This window comes from Sebastes fasciatus, chromosome 2 (genome assembly GCF_043250625.1).
Source record: "Sebastes fasciatus isolate fSebFas1 chromosome 2, fSebFas1.pri, whole genome shotgun sequence".
In the NCBI taxonomy this organism is placed as follows: Eukaryota; Metazoa; Chordata; class Actinopteri; order Perciformes; family Sebastidae; genus Sebastes; species Sebastes fasciatus.
In genome coordinates, this window is record NC_133796.1 from 3919828 (window position 1) to 3938716 (window position 18889).

Sequence of the window (18889 nt, forward strand, 5' to 3'; positions counted from 1 at the left end):
GATCATTTTAGCTGCGTAAAGTGTTGAAAAGCACTATATAAACAAAATGTGTTTTTATTATTATTATTATTTTTCTATACTATATTTATTGTTTTTTTGTTCATTTTGAATCAACAGAACAAACATTCACAAAATGAAATAACAGATCGCAGAAGCCTATAGCCTATATTTACTGCTGGAAATCAATTATCAACACAAAACAATGACAGATATTGATCCAGAAACCTTCACAGGTACTGCATTTAGCATAAAACAATATGCTCAAATCATAACATGGCAAACTGCAGCCCAACAGGCAACAACAGCTGTCAGTGTGTCAGTGTGCTGACTTGACTATGACTTGCCCCAAACTGCATGTGATTATCATAAAGTGGGCATGTCTGTAAAGGGGAGACTCGTGGGTACCCAGAGAACCCATTTACATTCACTGATCTGGAGGTCAGAGGTCAAGGGACCCCTATGAAAATGGCCACGACAGTTTTCCTCGCCAAAATTTAGCGTAAGTTTACAGTGTTATTTATCCTCCTTTGCGACAAGCTAGTATGATATGGTTGGTACCGATGGATTCCTTAGGTTTTCTAGTTTCATATAAGATAAGATAAGATATTCCTTTATTAGTCCCTCAGTGGGGACAGTTGCAGTGTACAGCAGCAAAGGGGATAATGCAAAGAAAAAGATGCATCAGCTAACACAGTAAAAAAAGAGCTAAACAAAGTGTAACAAAATATGAACCATTTAAATAGAAGGAGGTATAAAAATAGGAGCAGTATATACAGTATTGACAATAAACAGACTATTAACTAAATTGCACAAGTGGAAAATGATATTGCACAGTGAGAATGAATGAATGAAATTCCACCTGAAAATATCAGGTTATTGTCAGTGTTTGTTGTGTAAGTGGTCTACTGGGAGCAGTGCTGGTTGTGGTCTACTGGGAGCAGTGCTGGTTGTGGAGTCTGACAGCTGCAGGAAAGAAGGACCTGCGATAGAGCTCCTTCACACACTTCGGGTGGAGCAGCCTGTCGCTGAAGGAGCTCTCTAGTGCTGAGATGGTGTCCTGCATGGGGTTGGAGTCATTCTCCATCATGGATGACAGCTTAGCCATCATCCTCCTCTCTCCCACCACCTCCACTGTGTCGCGGGGGACATCCCAGGACAGAGCTGGCCTTCCTGATCACTCTGTGTAGTCTCATCATCTCCGCAGCCGAGATGCTGCTGCCCCAGCAGACCACTCCATAACAAATGGCTGATGCCACCACCGTGTCATAAAAGGTCTTCAGGAGTGACCTCAGTCTCCTGAGCAGGTAGAGTCTGCTCTGGCCTTTCCGAGTGCAGGTGAGTTATCAGTCCAGTCCAGTTTATTGTTCAGGTGAACACCTAGGTACTTGTAAGATGTCATCATCTCAATATCATACCAGTATCATCACTCTCGCTTTTAAACTTGGCCTGTTAATGATGTATTAATGCGTTGAAGACATTAGTGGCATTAAAATTAATGTACATTAACGCATTATCATCTCGTTAACTTTGACAGCCCTAACTCAGGCATGGGATCAGAGTAAATCACCGATATTGATAGCCTACATTGTACCAAGCCCTTTGTTTCCAAGTGAAAATGTAAATCATCACTGTAGTTTTTATCAAACAAACAGGTGGAGATAGTGCATTTGTTGGGGACTATTTTCAGCGGATTAATCCACATTTGGTGCTCTAGTGCGTACGGGTGGTACGGTTCGTTGATGTGATTTTAACGACAACAATAAAAGAAGATACATCAGGCTCTGATACACACACAATACTTATTGTTGGTGGGATCAATTCATTGTTAGTTTGCTGACAGTATAAGAACAACACGTCACCAGACTGACTTATCATTTAATTGTGTTAATGAGTTAATGTTGTTTTCACAGCTGCTGACAGACACACTGCTCTGATGTATTATCACCTTATTACGGTGAACGTGTTAACAAACAATCGCCTACAGACAGCAGACAGCATTCATTTAGAGGCTCGTCTCTGGCGACCTGATCAATCATAATCCAATATTCACTCCCCTGTTTCCTCCGACTGAAGGGAAACGTCTCTTTCGCTGCTAACCATGTCTGTCTGCTGGGCAGGTTGTGTACAGATGGTGGATTTATCTGAGCTGAAAGAGGCTAAAAAACCTCCGCAGAGCTGCAGATCAGCAGGGTGATACTAAGCGAGAACAGTCCCTATTTATTTATTTTTGGAGATTTGTGATTTCGTTTGGACCCGCAGAGCGACTCCAGCTAACATTAGCTGGTGTGTGGGCGGAGTCGGAGGCTGAGGTGGACCCGGCAGCTCCCCGATGGTACCGACGTGTTGGGGTTATAATACAAACCTGTACTTTAGGTTGCTGAGTCAAGCTGCTCGGTGTATGGTATAACTGAGCAGCTTGACTCAGTGAGAAAGTCTGTGGAGAGAAAGTCTGTTATACAATTTGTTAATAATTAGATATTAAAATCATGTTTTAGGGCAAACTGAAGTTGTTGAGGTGTCAGTGGAGCAGATGAATGAGAACGGGCCGAGCTCAAAGGCACCTGAGTCTTACTTGTTTTTGTGGGAAGAGAAAAGACTGATCCCTCCTTTATCTCTCCAGACTCTCTGAGGACGGATCTGAGAACAGTCTGCTCGAAAGTGAAGCCTTGAAGTAAAGTTTATATTCATTATGATAAAAAATAATGTCTACAGCTGTAGAGGAGAACTTCTGTGTAATTTTGATTTACAGTCTGTCGAGGAAAATTTAGTCTGGCATAAATTATATCATTTCTTTTTTTTTTTTTTCAATTTTATTGAATATTTATACAAATTACATTAAAGGTGCAGTGTGAAGAATTTGGTGGCATCTAGAGGTTGCAGATTGCAACCAAATGAAACATCTCCCGTGTGCAAAGCGTGAAGTAGAACTATCTTTACGATCGCAGTAAACACAAGCTTAACCCTCTGAGACCCCGCGGTCTGTTACACATAGCAACGGTCTGTTATACATAGCAACGGTCTGTTACACATAGCAACGGTCTGTTATACATAGCAGCGGTCTGTTATACATAGCAACGGTCTGTTATACATAGCAACCATCTGTAATACATAGCAGCGGTGTGTTATACATAGCAACGGTCTATTAAACATGGAAACGGTTTGTTATACATAGCAACCGTCTGTTATACATAGCAACCGTCTGTTACACATAGCAACCGTCTGTTAAACATAGCAACCGTCTGTTATACATAGCAACGATCTGTTATACATAGCAACCGTCTGTTATACATAGCAACGGTCCATAGCAACCATCTGTTATACATAGCAACCGTATGCTATAAGGAAATAACAGATTGCAGAACGCCGTGATTGAGACCAATCAGAGTATTCAACAAATCTGTGTAATAATTGTTGGTCATATTTTATATTATTCATCTGAATCTGCAAAGTAATTAGGAAGTTACCAAATAAATGTAGTAACTTTAGGCGTTGAGTAGAAGTATAAAGTAGCCGATCATATAAAAAAAGTTCAGTTTTACAGCAATAGAGGGAAGTACAGATATCATATGAAACTAAATACTTTTTATAATGTAATCTGATGTTTAAAAGCTCCTCTCCTGCAGAAATAATCTGTACCTTTAGATAGATAATCCTGTGGGACTGATATTACTGACTTTATGAATCTCCTCTGCTCGGTGCTTCACAGTTTCAATTTAAAGTTTATTGTAGGAGGAGCAGAATTTATCTTTTTGGTCTCAAGAGCTGCCACTTCTATGCCCGGAATCGCAGACTTTGATATATTGCTGTTGAAGTTTTTTCACTTTGACTCGGCACTGATCGACTGTAGGCTGGAATCTCCTCTCCTCCAGTTTATCTCTAATCACTTTACAAACGTCACTATTTTTGTGGACTTTATTGAGCATATTCTGTTTGTTCTCTTCGGCCCAGAAGTCAAGCAAACATCAGACTTCTCTCCACTGATATTAACCTGTCGTTTACCTGCATTCATCTCAACAAATACCAACACAGGCAGCCCAGAGAGAGAGAGAGAGAGAGAGAGAGAGAGAGAGAGAGAGAGAGAGAGAGAGAGAGAGAGAGAGAGAGAGAGAGAGAGAGAGAGAAGCTCTGCTGTAATAAAGAGACTATTTCTGGCGGACACTTTCAGTTTCAGCCTCTCTTAAGAACAATCAAATTACCACAAATGAATTAATTTGTTGTTCATTATCACAGCTTGTTTGCTGTGGTGGGTTAATATATTCCTGTATTTGTCTGTGGGGAAATAATGGCACCAAAAAACAGAAGCACAGTTACAGAAGTTATAACAGCAAATAACGCCTGACATTTGGAAGAACTATCTTAATGACAGATAATAATAATAATAATCATGATTTCTGAGAGATGGTCTGTACTGTAGGTGATGATGTCATTGTGATAAGTGTCTGATAGCAATGTGATAAATGATGTGATGGTGATGGTAGGTGGGCTAGACGTTGCTATGGGTAACAGCAATTTTAGCAGGGTATGTTTCTTACATTATGACATATGAATGATAACTATATGAGGATGATATTTGCCCAATAAGGTGTGAGGGATGGTCATACTTATTTAGATGTGAAGGGTAGCAATAAAAGGTAATGTTTGCCATCATTACTAATGGGTATGTGAATAGCCAACACAGTCTCACGGCAGTTCGTGAAATAGTCACAAAATTGAATCTATTTGATTCGTGTACACAAATTTCCCTTTTTCTTCTTGTGACGTTCAGCACGACTTACAAAAACTTATTTTTCTGGTTTCACACGGGACACAAACACCAACTCCTGGGTGAAAGTCTGGTGTTTTTTGTGACTAACCTGTGACTTTACTTGACTCCCCCTAAAAATACTTTGGACTTGCTTGAGACTTGGACCAAATGACTTGGTATTTGAGACTTGGACCAAATAACTTGGGACTTGCTTGAGAATTGGACCAAATCACTTGGGATTTACCTGCAACTTGGACCTGATGACTTGGCACTTACTTGAGACTTGGACCAAATGACTTGGGACTTACCTGCTTTTGGACCAAATGACTTGGGACTTACTTGAGACTTGGACCAAATTACTTTGTATTTGAGACTTGGACCAAATGACTTGGGACTTACTTGAGACTTGGACCAAATGACTTGGAACTTGCTTGAGACTTGGACCAAATAACTTGGAACTTGCTTGAGACTTGGACCAAATAACGTGGGACTTGCTTGAGACTTGGACCAAATGACTTGGGATTTACCTGCAACTTGGACCTGATGACTTGGCCCTTACTTGAGACTTGGACCAAATGACTTGGGACTTACCTGCTACTTGGACCAAATGACTTGGGACTTACTTGAGACTTGGACCAAATGACTTGGGACTTACCTGCAACTTGGACCAAATTACTTGGGACTTACTTGAGACTTGGACCAAATGACTTGGGACTTACCTGCAACTTGGACCAAATGTCTTGGCACTTACTTGAGACTTGGACCAAATGACTTGGATCAAATGACTTGGAACTTACTTGAGACTTGGACCAAATGACTTGGGACTTGCTTGAGACCTGGCACTTGAGAATTGGACGAAATGATTTGACTAACCCGTGACTTGACCCCCCCAAAAATACTTGGGACTTTTTTGAGACTTGGACCAAATGACGTGAGTCACATGTCTTCTGAGTCTAGTTACCAGATTATAAACAACAGCCACAGAAACGTGTTGATATTTATTAGTTCTTCTGTTTTCCGTCGGCCCCGTGCAGCTCCTCTCCTCTCCTCTGCTCTGCTCTGCTCTGCAGGTGTTCAGCTGGAGTCAGACCTGTTTCAGATGGAGAAACTGTGGTGATGCATCACAGTGAGCAGCCCAGAGCCACTGCACCGCTAAATCACTGTGAAGTTTCACTGAGCTGCTGCAGCAGCAGCCGTTTGAGGAAACAGCCTGAATCCTGTTTGACAGCTCTGCGGCAACTACTTAAAAATGGAGCTCAGAACCCAACGGAAACAAAAAAAATACACTCTCCATTTTTCTTTTTTTCCACTTAATAGCCTGGAGAGTGAAGCGAGGGGTGACGTCTATTTGAGGACCCTCTAGGTGAGTCATATCTCCAGCTCTGATGGAGAGAGAGAGAGGCAGGGAGTTAACAGAGAGAGAGAGATGCAGACAATACAGAGGAGATAAACACAAAGACTAAACAGGCAGAGAGAGAGTACTGAGGTATACGACTCTCTGAGGCTATCAACTTATTAAATATCTCACAAAAGAGGATTTAAATCCCCTTATTTTAAAGTTTCAAAAGCCAGACGGGGAAAAGGAAACAAAGCTAATTAAAACACTTGAAGAACTTCAGAGAGAATAGGGGCCCACTTCATGTCAAACTCATTTTGACAGGTTGGAATGTCAGGCATGTCCGGAACGAATTGGTGTCCAATGACAGGCTGCCACGTCATACCGGAAACCACGCCCCCCTCATACCGGAAACCACGCCCACGCCCCTTTTTTCCCACGCTCGGGAGCCAATGAGAAGCGTCTACGTCATAGTAGGCGTATTTTCCCACGTTACGTCATAGTAGGCGTATTCCCCCCCCCCCTCCTCCATGGGAATTTTTTTTAAATCCTACGGGGGCGGGGTGAAAAATGAGAGGAGGGGTGTGAACTCTTTTTAATCCAATGAATATATATGTATATATATATATATATGTATATATGTATATATATATATATATATATATATGTATATATATATATATATATATATATTGCCTTTAACTTTTTGCCCCTTTAAAATTAACTAAGGGGACAGATGATTTCCAGTGTTGTTGGTTAGTTGTTCAAATGGCAAAAACTGCTCCTTGGAGCAAATATACCTACACATCTTGACACTGGTATAAAATGTAATATGCTGTTATACTTCAAAATGCGACTGACCAACCTCCCTGTGCAAAACAGAACAACAAAAAAAATAATTTTGGATGGCCATATGTTCAACAACAGATTTGTCATGTCTGCAAGTCAAAATAGATTGATTTCACAATCCAGCTAATCATAATCACGTTGTTGGATGCTTTTCACAATGCTATACTGTAGCTCTGGAAAGGTTTCCCTGTCAATGTCAGAAACGGTTTAAAGACAACATTCAGTTGTCACTGAACATAGGCAGGATTTAGATCTATTTTTGTAATGTTTGGTAGAAATTAGTTTTCATCTTGAACATTTTTAATAAATTAAATGCTTTTAGAAAACCAAATGCATGGGTCAAAGATGTGTAAAAAACTCAGTCAATATATCCAGTGTGTTGTTCAAATGACAAAACTGCGGATCATGTCTTTTAACAGGTGCCTGGGTGTCCGATTCAAAAAAGGGGGGAGAACAGGTCTCCAGTCTTAAAATGACCAAACTGCGGATCATGTCTTTAGCAGGTGACTGTGTGTCCGATTCAAAAAAAAAAAGGGGGAGGACAGATGTATAGGTCTCCAGTGTTGTTGTTTAGTTCTTTAAATGACAAAACTGCGGATAATGTCTTTTAGCAGGTGACTGGGTGTCTAATTCAAAAAAAAAAGAGGGAGAACAAGTCTCCAGTGTTGTGGCTTAGTTCTTAAAACAGATGACTGGGTGTCCAATTAAAAAAAAAACTGCTAGTTCTTGGTCTAGAAATACTCTGCCACACCAGCAAGTCTCTTCATACAATATAAAACGGCACGAAAAAAAACATGCACAGACAGCAAACCTCAGGCATGGGTCTTGAACAGACTCCAACCCTTCTGTTGGCTGGACAAACTCCAATCCCCCTGTTTCCTGGTAAGTAATTAAGATTTAAGAATTATTTAACTTTTATAATTAGTTATTTAACTTTTAATATTAAATCTCTTTTTCTCTCTTTCTCTAAAAAAGTTACTCCCTTGGAATTCACAGAAATACATTTTTCCCAAAGAGACTTTGGTATGTTTTTTAAAATGATTGTTTATTTTAAAGCATGTTTTTTTATGTCAAGCAGTACAATTGCAAAGCATAACGTTTTTAAAACAACTGTAAAATGTGTTATTTACTTACAGAATCACTCGACCGAAGCGTGAGAAATACCTTAGAGCCAAATGTGTATTGGGGAAATCTCAGCGATATATCTGATGCGGATGAAGAGATATCTACAGCACAGCGGGTCCCAATCCGTGGAAGACGTAGAGAAGAAAATATCACATTCCATGTCAGTGAAGAGGGAGGCAATCCCACGTTCCATCCGCTGAAAACAGTATAAGAAATCCCGAACCGTCAACGGAGGAACGTGAAGGTAAATAATAAAAATAAAATAAAAGGAAATTGTTTTATTTCACACATATACGTTGTTTAGCGACATGCGACTAGTTCATCCTCCTGCCGGATGTTTAAATGAGTGGATATGTCCCCTCCTCCGGATATGAAGTAATCCTATCGGCTCATTTTAGAAATCCTGCGCCCCCCTTATGGTCAGGAGTGGTATATACTTTTGTATTTTATGATTTTATAAAAATATATAAATAAAATATATCTATAGACCTTATTAATATCTGATTAATTATATTCTTCTGATTTTTATAGTAGAGGAAGTTGCAGTGACTGAACCTGCATCTGCAGTGTTGTTGTTTAGTTCTTTAAATGACAAAACTGCGGATAATGTCTTTAACAGATGACTGGGGTGTGAACTCTTTTGAAGCAATGGGAGGGGAGGGTGGGGTTTTTAAGATAGAATAAAGTGGATTTTTCATTCTTTCCTTCTACCTTGTACTCAGCATGGATCCGCAAGCGTTGATTACGATTGAAATGGAGAGCTGTAAGCCTTTGGATGAAGAGGCTTCGTCTTCCTCTAACAGAAAACCTTCTGATGGCTGGTCCTCATCATTGCTCAGTCAGACGCCTGTAACAGTTTATCAAGATGTTACTGAGGTACCAGGAGCTCCAAAGAGATGTATGATGTATCTGTGCCGTACTCAGATGCCTCCTCCTTCAGGATCTCTGCATGAAGAATGGTCTCTATATCCCTGGATGTCTGGATCCTGGGGTTATGTGTTCAATTATGAGTTGGGTGAGCTGTGGATGTACCAGCTGGGTGAGGGGGAAATTCTGGGTCCTTCAACCATCGTGACGGTGTTGAGCATCGAGGATTGGGCTGTGATGAAACTGATGATAAAGATGGCTGTTGCTATGACTAGGAGCCCTGTGAAAGAAGAGAACAAAGAGGCCTCATTTGAAGAAGAGAGCGAGGATGTTGATGTGACTACGTCAGATTCAGGTTGTTGTTTGGAGGAGGAGGAGGAGGAGGATGAGAATAAGGAGAAAAAGGAGAAAAAGGAGAACGGAAAGAGAGTGCATAGTCCTATTCGTCCTCCTCTTGGGGAGAAACGTCAGAGATTGGGTATTCGGTTTGATGACCTGGAGTTGGCTAAGATGAAAATCATTTTGGGAACAATATGGCCATCCAAAAGCACAGGCTCAGGCAAATGGATGACTCAAGCCAGTCTGCGTTCACACAGTTCACAGGCATTCCCGGAACAGGAGAAATCCGTCAGCATCTTTATGATGGAGAGATTTAATCCTGACTGCGGGTTATTCCGCAACGTTCTAATGATACCCGCGAAGGAATGGCTCCACAGGATGTTGGAGATAAGGGAGAGGATTTCTATCCTTTTCTGTCTCTAACCTTACCTTGTTACCAAATGTTTTCTTTTTAGTAATCATATATCCAAAGTTTTTTACCTTGTTACCAAATGTTTTCTTTTTTTTTGGTAATCATATATCCAAAGTTTATTTTACCTTGTTACCAAATGTTTTCTTTTTGGTAATCATATATCCAAAGTTTTTCTTGAGTTTTCTTTTTTGGTAATCATATATCCTGTTTTACTTGAGTTTTGTAGTTTGTATATATTTTTTTTTTTTTAGTAATCATATATCCAAAGTTTTTTACCTTGTTACCAAATGTTTTCTTTTTGGTAATCATATATCCAAAGTTTTTCTTGAGTTTTGTAGTTTGTATATTTTATTTTTTGGTATTCATATATCCAAAGTTTTCTTTTTGTAATCATATATCCTGTTTTACTTGAGTTTTGTATTCTCGAGTTTGTATTGAGATTGTAACCTGTTGAGTAAAAAAAACATTTTTAAATAAAAAAATGCTATCAGCGAATTCATTCTTTTGGATCTAAGTTACGGCATCCATGAGTTGTGTAGATCTGAAGAGTTTTTTTTATTAGGGAGTTACCTCATACCTGCATATAAAGGTTTGGTCTTCTGCCTGTGTGAATCACAGACACCCTTGTACTTTTTGCAGGATTACTAGACCACATGTTTGTATGCTCGTATAGTAATGCAAACTTGGGTTGGGTTGTGTCTGATGTCAGAGCCCATTTGTATGAGCTCAGTGTTTCATTGGAAGGTCAGAACATTTCAAATAGTTCCAAACATGTACTTCTTACACCATTTAAAAAATATAAAAATAAAATCTTGACCCAGGATGTTTGCATCCCTGGGTCCATGTTTGGTTGCGTATTTATCAATTTTCCATGGATAAATAACCAAACGGACATTACAGGATTTTTCCAGTGCAACTATTAGCCATTGCTTCTACAGGTAACCAGGCATGTTGAAAGCGGATACAACAAAAAAAATGTTGCCAGCCCTCGGAATGAAGTGGTCAAGGTAAAAAAAACAAAGTTGTAAGCCAATGATAAAAGTTTTTACTGCTTATTTAGCACTCAATAAACAACAATTTAACTACAGAGAATGTAAAGATGGCTTATAAGCAGTTTACACAGGGAACGCATTTCATAATGTGAACCTCTGTTTTTAAATGGCCTCCCTTTAAAAAACATTTTTGATCTTTTAGGAACCCCTTTCTACACTGTTCTATAGTAAAAAATAAAATTAGTGTACATGAATGGGAAGTGGCCTGCAAACAAACTGTCAAAACAAGCAATAGTAAGTCATAAACTATGAAATCAAAACATTGCAAACATGTAATTTATTATGCACTTTAAGGACATATAGAATGCAAAATAATAATAGAAATAAAAGGTGTTCCAAAATGTAGTCAGAAATGCTGTGTAATTGCATAAATTACACATGCATTCCCAGTATAATATAGTCACTTATAATAATATTAGTAATATCACTTTCTTTCATAGTAATATTTTAATGAAAGAATAAACCATAGGACATGTAAATGGTAACTGGTTTGTGAAACCATAATATTAAATAATAAAAAAATGTCATGATCCATTTGTCAGTTTATAAGGGACTGAGGTGGTCCAGTTTAAATGAAATGAACATGTGAAAAATATCAAAATTACATGATGTTTATGATGTTTTGACCAAACAGCTGCAGAATTATGAGAAATTACAGTCACTCTCAACCCCTGTCTTTTAGATGGATGTGACTGTTCAAAGTCTAAAAAAAAAAAGAAGAAAAATCTAACATTTTCTAAACGTTTCAAATCACCAATCTCTTAGATGCTTAAAATTAAAAAGTATTCTAAATCATAGTACTTACACACATTAGTTTCTTTTGGATGTAGGTTTTAGAAAAGGATTTGCATTTTAAACATACTTGAACCTGCTTAGAATAGATATAAAGTATTTGTGAAGGTGAGCAAGATGTAAGGAGAATGAAAGTTTCAGAATGTAAAACCTCGAGCTGACTGAATACTGACTGCATCAAAGCTGTTAGACTTATGAACTGCCTTTTCTTTATTTCAATTGTATGTTAGTAGTAGTAGTTACACACCATGAAATATTTTGCTTGCACCAAAAAAAAAAAAAAAAAAAAAATTTTGGTTATTTTATGTTTTGTCATTATGTTCCCTTTGCTGCAGGTAAAGTAAATTACAGTCTATTATATATATATATATATATATATATATAAATTTGGGCTGTCAATCGATTAAAATATTTTATTTCCATTATTCATGGACAATCATGCAATTAATAGCAAATTAATTGCATATTTTTTTATCTGTTCAAAATGTAACTCAAAGAGAGATTTGTCAAGTATTTAATACTCTTATCAACATGGGAGTGGACAAATATACTTGCTTTATGCAAATGTATGTATATATGTATTACTGGAAATCAATTAACAACACAAAACGATGACAAATATTGTCCAGAAACCCTCACAAGTACTACATTTAGCATAACAAATATGCTCAAAACATAACACTCGGTGTATCAGTGTGCTGACTTGACTATGACTTGCCCCAAACTGCATGTGATTATCATAAAGTCTGTAAAGGGGAGACTCGTGGGTACCCAAAGAACCCTTTTTCATTTGCATTTCTATATAGGTCAGAGGTCAATGGACCCCCTTTGAAAATGGCCATGCCTGTGTTTCCTATTTTCACTCTAGCTTTAAAACTGAGCCTGTTACAACCTCCAAAAGATCGATTGAGTTTATGCGTTGAGACTCGTGGGTACCCATAAAACCGTATATGTATACAGTAACCGTATATGTATACAGTATATGTATATACACACACATATATGTATATCACACCCTACCTGCAACCAACCTCCCTGTGCAAAACAGAACAACAAAAAAATAATTTTGGATGGCCATATGTTCAACAACAGATTTGTCATGTCTGCAAGTCAAAATAGATTGATTTCACAATCCAGCTAATCATAATCACGTTGTTGGATGAAATGATAATAGTCATCTCTGCACAGATGAGTCACAAATTAATCATTAATCATGCATCAAAAGCATGAACGCATTAACACAACTGATCTTTCAGAGGTTGTAACAGGCTCAGTTTTAAAGCTAGAGTGAAAATAGGAAACACAGGCATGGCCATTTTCAAAGGGGGTCCATTGACCTCTGACCTATATAGAAATGTAAATGAAAAAGGGTTCTTTGGGTACCCACGAGTCTCCCCTTTACAGACTTTATGATAATCACATGCAGTTTGGGGCAAGTCATAGTCAAGTCAGCACACTGATACACCGAGTGTTATGTTTTGAGCATATTTGTTATGCTAAATGCAGTACCTGTGAGGGTTTCTGGACAATATTTGTCATCGTTTTGTGTTGTTAATTGATTTCCAGTAATACATATATACATACATTTGCATAAAGCAAGTATATTTGTCCACTCCCATGTTGATAAGAGTATTAAACTCTTGACAAATCTCTCTTTGAGTTACATTTTGAACAGATAAAAAAATATGCAATTAATTTGCTATTAATTGCATGATTGTCCATGAATAATGGAAATAAAATATTTTAATCGATTGACAGCCCAAATTATATATATATATATATATATATATATATATATATATATATATATATATATATATAATAGACTGTAATTTACTTTACCTGCAGCAAAGGGAACATAATGACAAAACATAAAATAACCAAAATTTTTTTTTTTTTTTTTTTTTTGGTGCAAGCAAAATATTTCATGGTGTGTAACTACTACTACTAACATACAATTGAAATAAAGAAAAGGCAGTTCATAAGTCTAACAGCTTTGATGCAGTCAGTATTCAGTCAGCTCGAGGTTTTACATTCTGAAACTTTCATTCTCCTTACATCTTGCTCACCTTCACAAATACTTTATATCTATTCTAAGCAGGTTCAAGTATGTTTAAAATGCAAATCCTTTTCTAAAACCTACATCCAAAAGAAACTAATGTGTGTAAGTACTATGATTTAGAATACTTTTTAATTTTAAGCATCTAAGAGATTGGTGATTTGAAACGTTTAGAAAATGTTAGATTTTTCTTCTTTTTTTTTTTAGACTTTGAACAGTCACATCCATCTAAAAGACAGGGGTTGAGAGTGACTGTAATTTCTCATAATTCTGCAGCTGTTTGGTCAAAACATCATAAACATCATGTAATTTTGATATTTTTCACATGTTCATTTCATTTAAACTGGACCACCTCAGTCCCTTATAAACTGACAAATGGATCATGACATTTTTTTATTATTTAATATTATGGTTTCACAAACCAGTTACCATTTACATGTCCTATGGTTTATTCTTTCATTAAAATATTACTATGAAAGAAAGTGATATTACTAATATTATTATAAGTGACTATATTATACTGGGAATGCATGTGTAATTTATGCAATTACACAGCATTTCTGACTACATTTTGGAACACCTTTTATTTCTATTATTATTTTGCATTCTATATGTCCTTAAAGTGCATAATAAATTACATGTTTGCAATGTTTTGATTTCATAGTTTATGACTTACTATTGCTTGTTTTGACAGTTTGTTTGCAGGCCACTTCCCATTCATGTACACTAATTTTATTTTTTACTATAGAACAGTGTAGAAAGGGGTTCCTAAAAGATCAAAAATGTTTTTTAAAGGGAGGCCATTTAAAAACAGAGGTTCACATTATGAAATGCGTTCCCTGTGTAAACTGCTTATAAGCCATCTTTACATTCTCTGTAGTTAAATTGTTGTTTATTGAGTGCTAAATAAGCAGTAAAAACTTTTATCATTGGCTTACAACTTTGTTTTTTTTACCTTGACCACTTCATTCCGAGGGCTGGCAACATTTTTTTTGTTGTATCCGCTTTCAACATGCCTGGTTACCTGTAGAAGCAATGGCTAATAGTTGCACTGGAAAAATCCTGTAATGTCCGTTTGGTTATTTATCCATGGAAAATTGATAAATACGCAACCAAACATGGACCCAGGGATGCAAACATCCTGGGTCAAGATTTTATTTTTATATTTTTTAAATGGTGTAAGAAGTACATGTTTGGAACTATTTGAAATGTTCTGACCTTCCAATGAAACACTGAGCTCATACAAATGGGCTCTGACATCAGACACAACCCAACCCAAGTTTGCATTACTATACGAGCATACAAACATGTGGTCTAGTAATCCTGCAAAAAGTACAAGGGTGTCTGTGATTCACACAGGCAGAAGACCAAACCTTTATATGCAGGTATGAGGTAACTCCCTAATAAAAAAAACTCTTCAGATCTACACAACTCATGGATGCCGTAACTTAGATCCAAAAGAATGAATTCGCTGATAGCATTTTTTTATTTAAAAATGTTTTTTTTACTCAACAGGTTACAATCTCAATACAAACTCGAGAATACAAAACTCAAGTAAAACAGGATATATGATTACAAAAAGAAAACTTTGGATATATGAATACCAAAAAATAAAATATACAAACTACAAAACTCAAGAAAAACTTTGGATATATGATTACCAAAAAGAAAACATTTGGTAACAAGGTAAAAAACTTTGGATATATGATTACTAAAAAAAAAAAAAAATATACAAACTACAAAACTCAAGTAAAACAGGATATATGATTACCAAAAAAGAAAACTCAAGAAAAACTTTGGATATATGATTACCAAAAAGAAAACATTTGGTAACAAGGTAAAAAACTTTGGATATATGATTACTAAAAAGAAAACATTTGGTAACAAGGTAAGGTTAGAGACAGAAAAGGATAGAAATCCTCTCCCTTATCTCCAACATCCTGTGGAGCCATTCCTTCGCGGGTATCATTAGAACGTTGCGGAATAACCCGCAGTCAGGATTAAATCTCTCCATCATAAAGATGCTGACGGATTTCTCCTGTTCCGGGAATGCCTGTGAACTGTGTGAACGCAGACTGGCTTGAGTCATCCATTTGCCTGAGCCTGTGCTTTTGGATGGCCATATTGTTCCCAAAATGATTTTCATCTTAGCCAACTCCAGGTCATCAAACCGAATACCCAATCTCTGACGTTTCTCCCCAAGAGGAGGACGAATAGGACTATGCACTCTCTTTCCGTTCTCCTTTTTCTCCTTTTTCTCCTTATTCTCATCCTCCTCCTCCTCCTCCTCCAAACAACAACCTGAATCTGACGTAGTCACATCAACATCCTCGCTCTCTTCTTCAAATGAGGCCTCTTTGTTCTCTTCTTTCACAGGGCTCCTAGTCATAGCAACAGCCATCTTTATCATCAGTTTCATCACAGCCCAATCCTCGATGCTCAACACCGTCACGATGGTTGAAGGACCCAGAATTTCCCCCTCACCCAGCTGGTACATCCACAGCTCACCCAACTCATAATTGAACACATAACCCCAGGATCCAGACATCCAGGGATATAGAGACCATTCTTCATGCAGAGATCCTGAAGGAGGAGGCATCTGAGTACGGCACAGATACATCATACATCTCTTTGGAGCTCCTGGTACCTCAGTAACATCTTGATAAACTGTTACAGGCGTCTGACTGAGCAATGATGAGGACCAGCCATCAGAAGGTTTTCTGTTAGAGGAAGACGAAGCCTCTTCATCCAAAGGCTTACAGCTCTCCATTTCAATCGTAATCAACGCTTGCGGATCCATGCTGAGTACAAGGTAGAAGGAAAGAATGAAAAATCCACTTTATTCTATCTTAAAAACCCCACCCTCCCCTCCCATTGCTTCAAAAGAGTTCACACCCCAGTCATCTGTTAAAGACATTATCCGCAGTTTTGTCATTTAAAGAACTAAACAACAACACTGCAGATGCAGGTTCAGTCACTGCAACTTCCTCTACTATAAAAATCAGAAGAATATAATTAATCAGATATTAATAAGGTCTATAGATATATTTTATTTATATATTTTTATAAAATCATAAAATACAAAAGTATATACCACTCCTGACCATAAGGGGGGCGCAGGATTTCTAAAATGAGCCGATAGGATTACTTCATATCCGGAGGAGGGGACATATCCACTCATTTAAACATCCGGCAGGAGGATGAACTAGTCGCATGTCGCTAAACAACGTATATGTGTGAAATAAAACAATTTCCTTTTATTTTATTTTTATTATTTACCTTCACGTTCCTCCGTTGACGGTTCGGGATTTCTTATACTGTTTTCAGCGGATGGAACGTGGGATTGCCTCCCTCTTCACTGACATGGAATGTGATATTTTCTTCTCTACGTCTTCCACGGATTGGGACCCGCTGTGCTGTAGATATCTCTTCATCCGCATCAGATATATCGCTGAGATTTCCCCAATACACATTTGGCTCTAAGGTATTTCTCACGCTTCGGTCGAGTGATTCTGTAAGTAAATAACACATTTTACAGTTGTTTTAAAAACGTTATGCTTTGCAATTGTACTGCTTGACATAAAAAAAACATGCTTTAAAATAAACAATCATTTTAAAAAACATACCAAAGTCTCTTTGGGAAAAATGTATTTCTGTGAATTCCAAGGGAGTAACTTTTTTAGAGAAAGAGAGAAAAAGAGATTTAATATTAAAAGTTAAATAACTAATTATAAAAGTTAAATAATTCTTAAATCTTAATTACTTACCAGGAAACAGGGGGATTGGAGTTTGTCCAGCCAACAGAAGGGTTGGAGTCTGTTCAAGACCCATGCCTGAGGTTTGCTGTCTGTGCATGTTTTTTTTCGTGCCGTTTTATATTGTATGAAGAGACTTGCTGGTGTGGCAGAGTATTTCTAGACCAAGAACTAGCAGTTTTTTTTTTAATTGGACACCCAGTCATCTGTTTTAAGAACTAAGCCACAACACTGGAGACTTGTTCTCCCTCTTTTTTTTTTGAATTAGACACCCAGTCACCTGCTAAAAGACATTATCCGCAGTTTTGTCATTTAAAGAACTAAACAACAACACTGGAGACCTATACATCTGTCCTCCCCCTTTTTTTTTTTGAATCGGACACACAGTCACCTGCTAAAGACATGATCCGCAGTTTGGTCATTTTAAGACTGGAGACCTGTTCTCCCCCCTTTTTTGAATCGGACACCCAGGCACCTGTTAAAAGACATGATCCGCAGTTTTGTCATTTGAACAACACACTGGATATATTGACTGAGTTTTTTACACATCTTTGACCCATGCATTTGGTTTTCTAAAAGCATTTAATTTATTAAAAATGTTCAAGATGAAAACTAATTTCTACCAAACATTACAAAAATAGATCTAAATCCTGCCTATGTTCAGTGACAACTGAATGTTGTCTTTAAACCGTTTCTGACATTGACAGGGAAACCTTTCCAGAGCTACAGTATAGCATTGTGAAAAGCATCCAACAACGTGATTATGATTAGCTGGATTGTGAAATCAATCTATTTTGACTTGCAGACATGACAAATCTGTTGTTGAACATATGGCCATCCAAAATTATTTTTTTTGTTGTTCTGTTTTGCACAGGGAGGTTGGTCAGTCGCATTTTGAAGTATAACAGCATATTACATTTTATACCAGTGTCAAGATGTGTAGGTATATTTGCTCCAAGGAGCAGTTTTTGCCATTTGAACAACTAACCAACAACACTGGAAATCATCTGTCCCCTTAGTTAATTTTAAAGGGGCAAAAAGTTAAAGGCAATATATATATATATATATATATATATATATACATATATATATATATATATATATACATATATACATATATATATATATATACATATATACATATATATGTATATATATATATATATATATATATACATATATATTCATTGGATTAAAAAGAGTTCACACCCCTCCTCTCATTTTTCACCCCGCCCCCGTAGGATTTAAAAAAAATTCCCATGGAGGAGGGGGGGGGGGAATACGCCTACTATGACGTAACGTGGGAAAATACGCCTACTATGACGTAGACGCTTCTCATTGGCTCCCGAGCGTGGGAAAAAAGGGGCGTGGGCGTGGTTTCCGGTATGAGGGGGGCGTGGTTTCCGGTATGACGTGGCAGCCTGTCATTGGACACCAATTCGTTCCGGACATGCCTGACATTCCAACCTGTCAAAATGAGTTTGACATGAAGTGGGCCCCTATTCTCTCTAACTTCTTTTCTTTGGATATCTACTAACACAGAAGCTCAGTAATAGAAT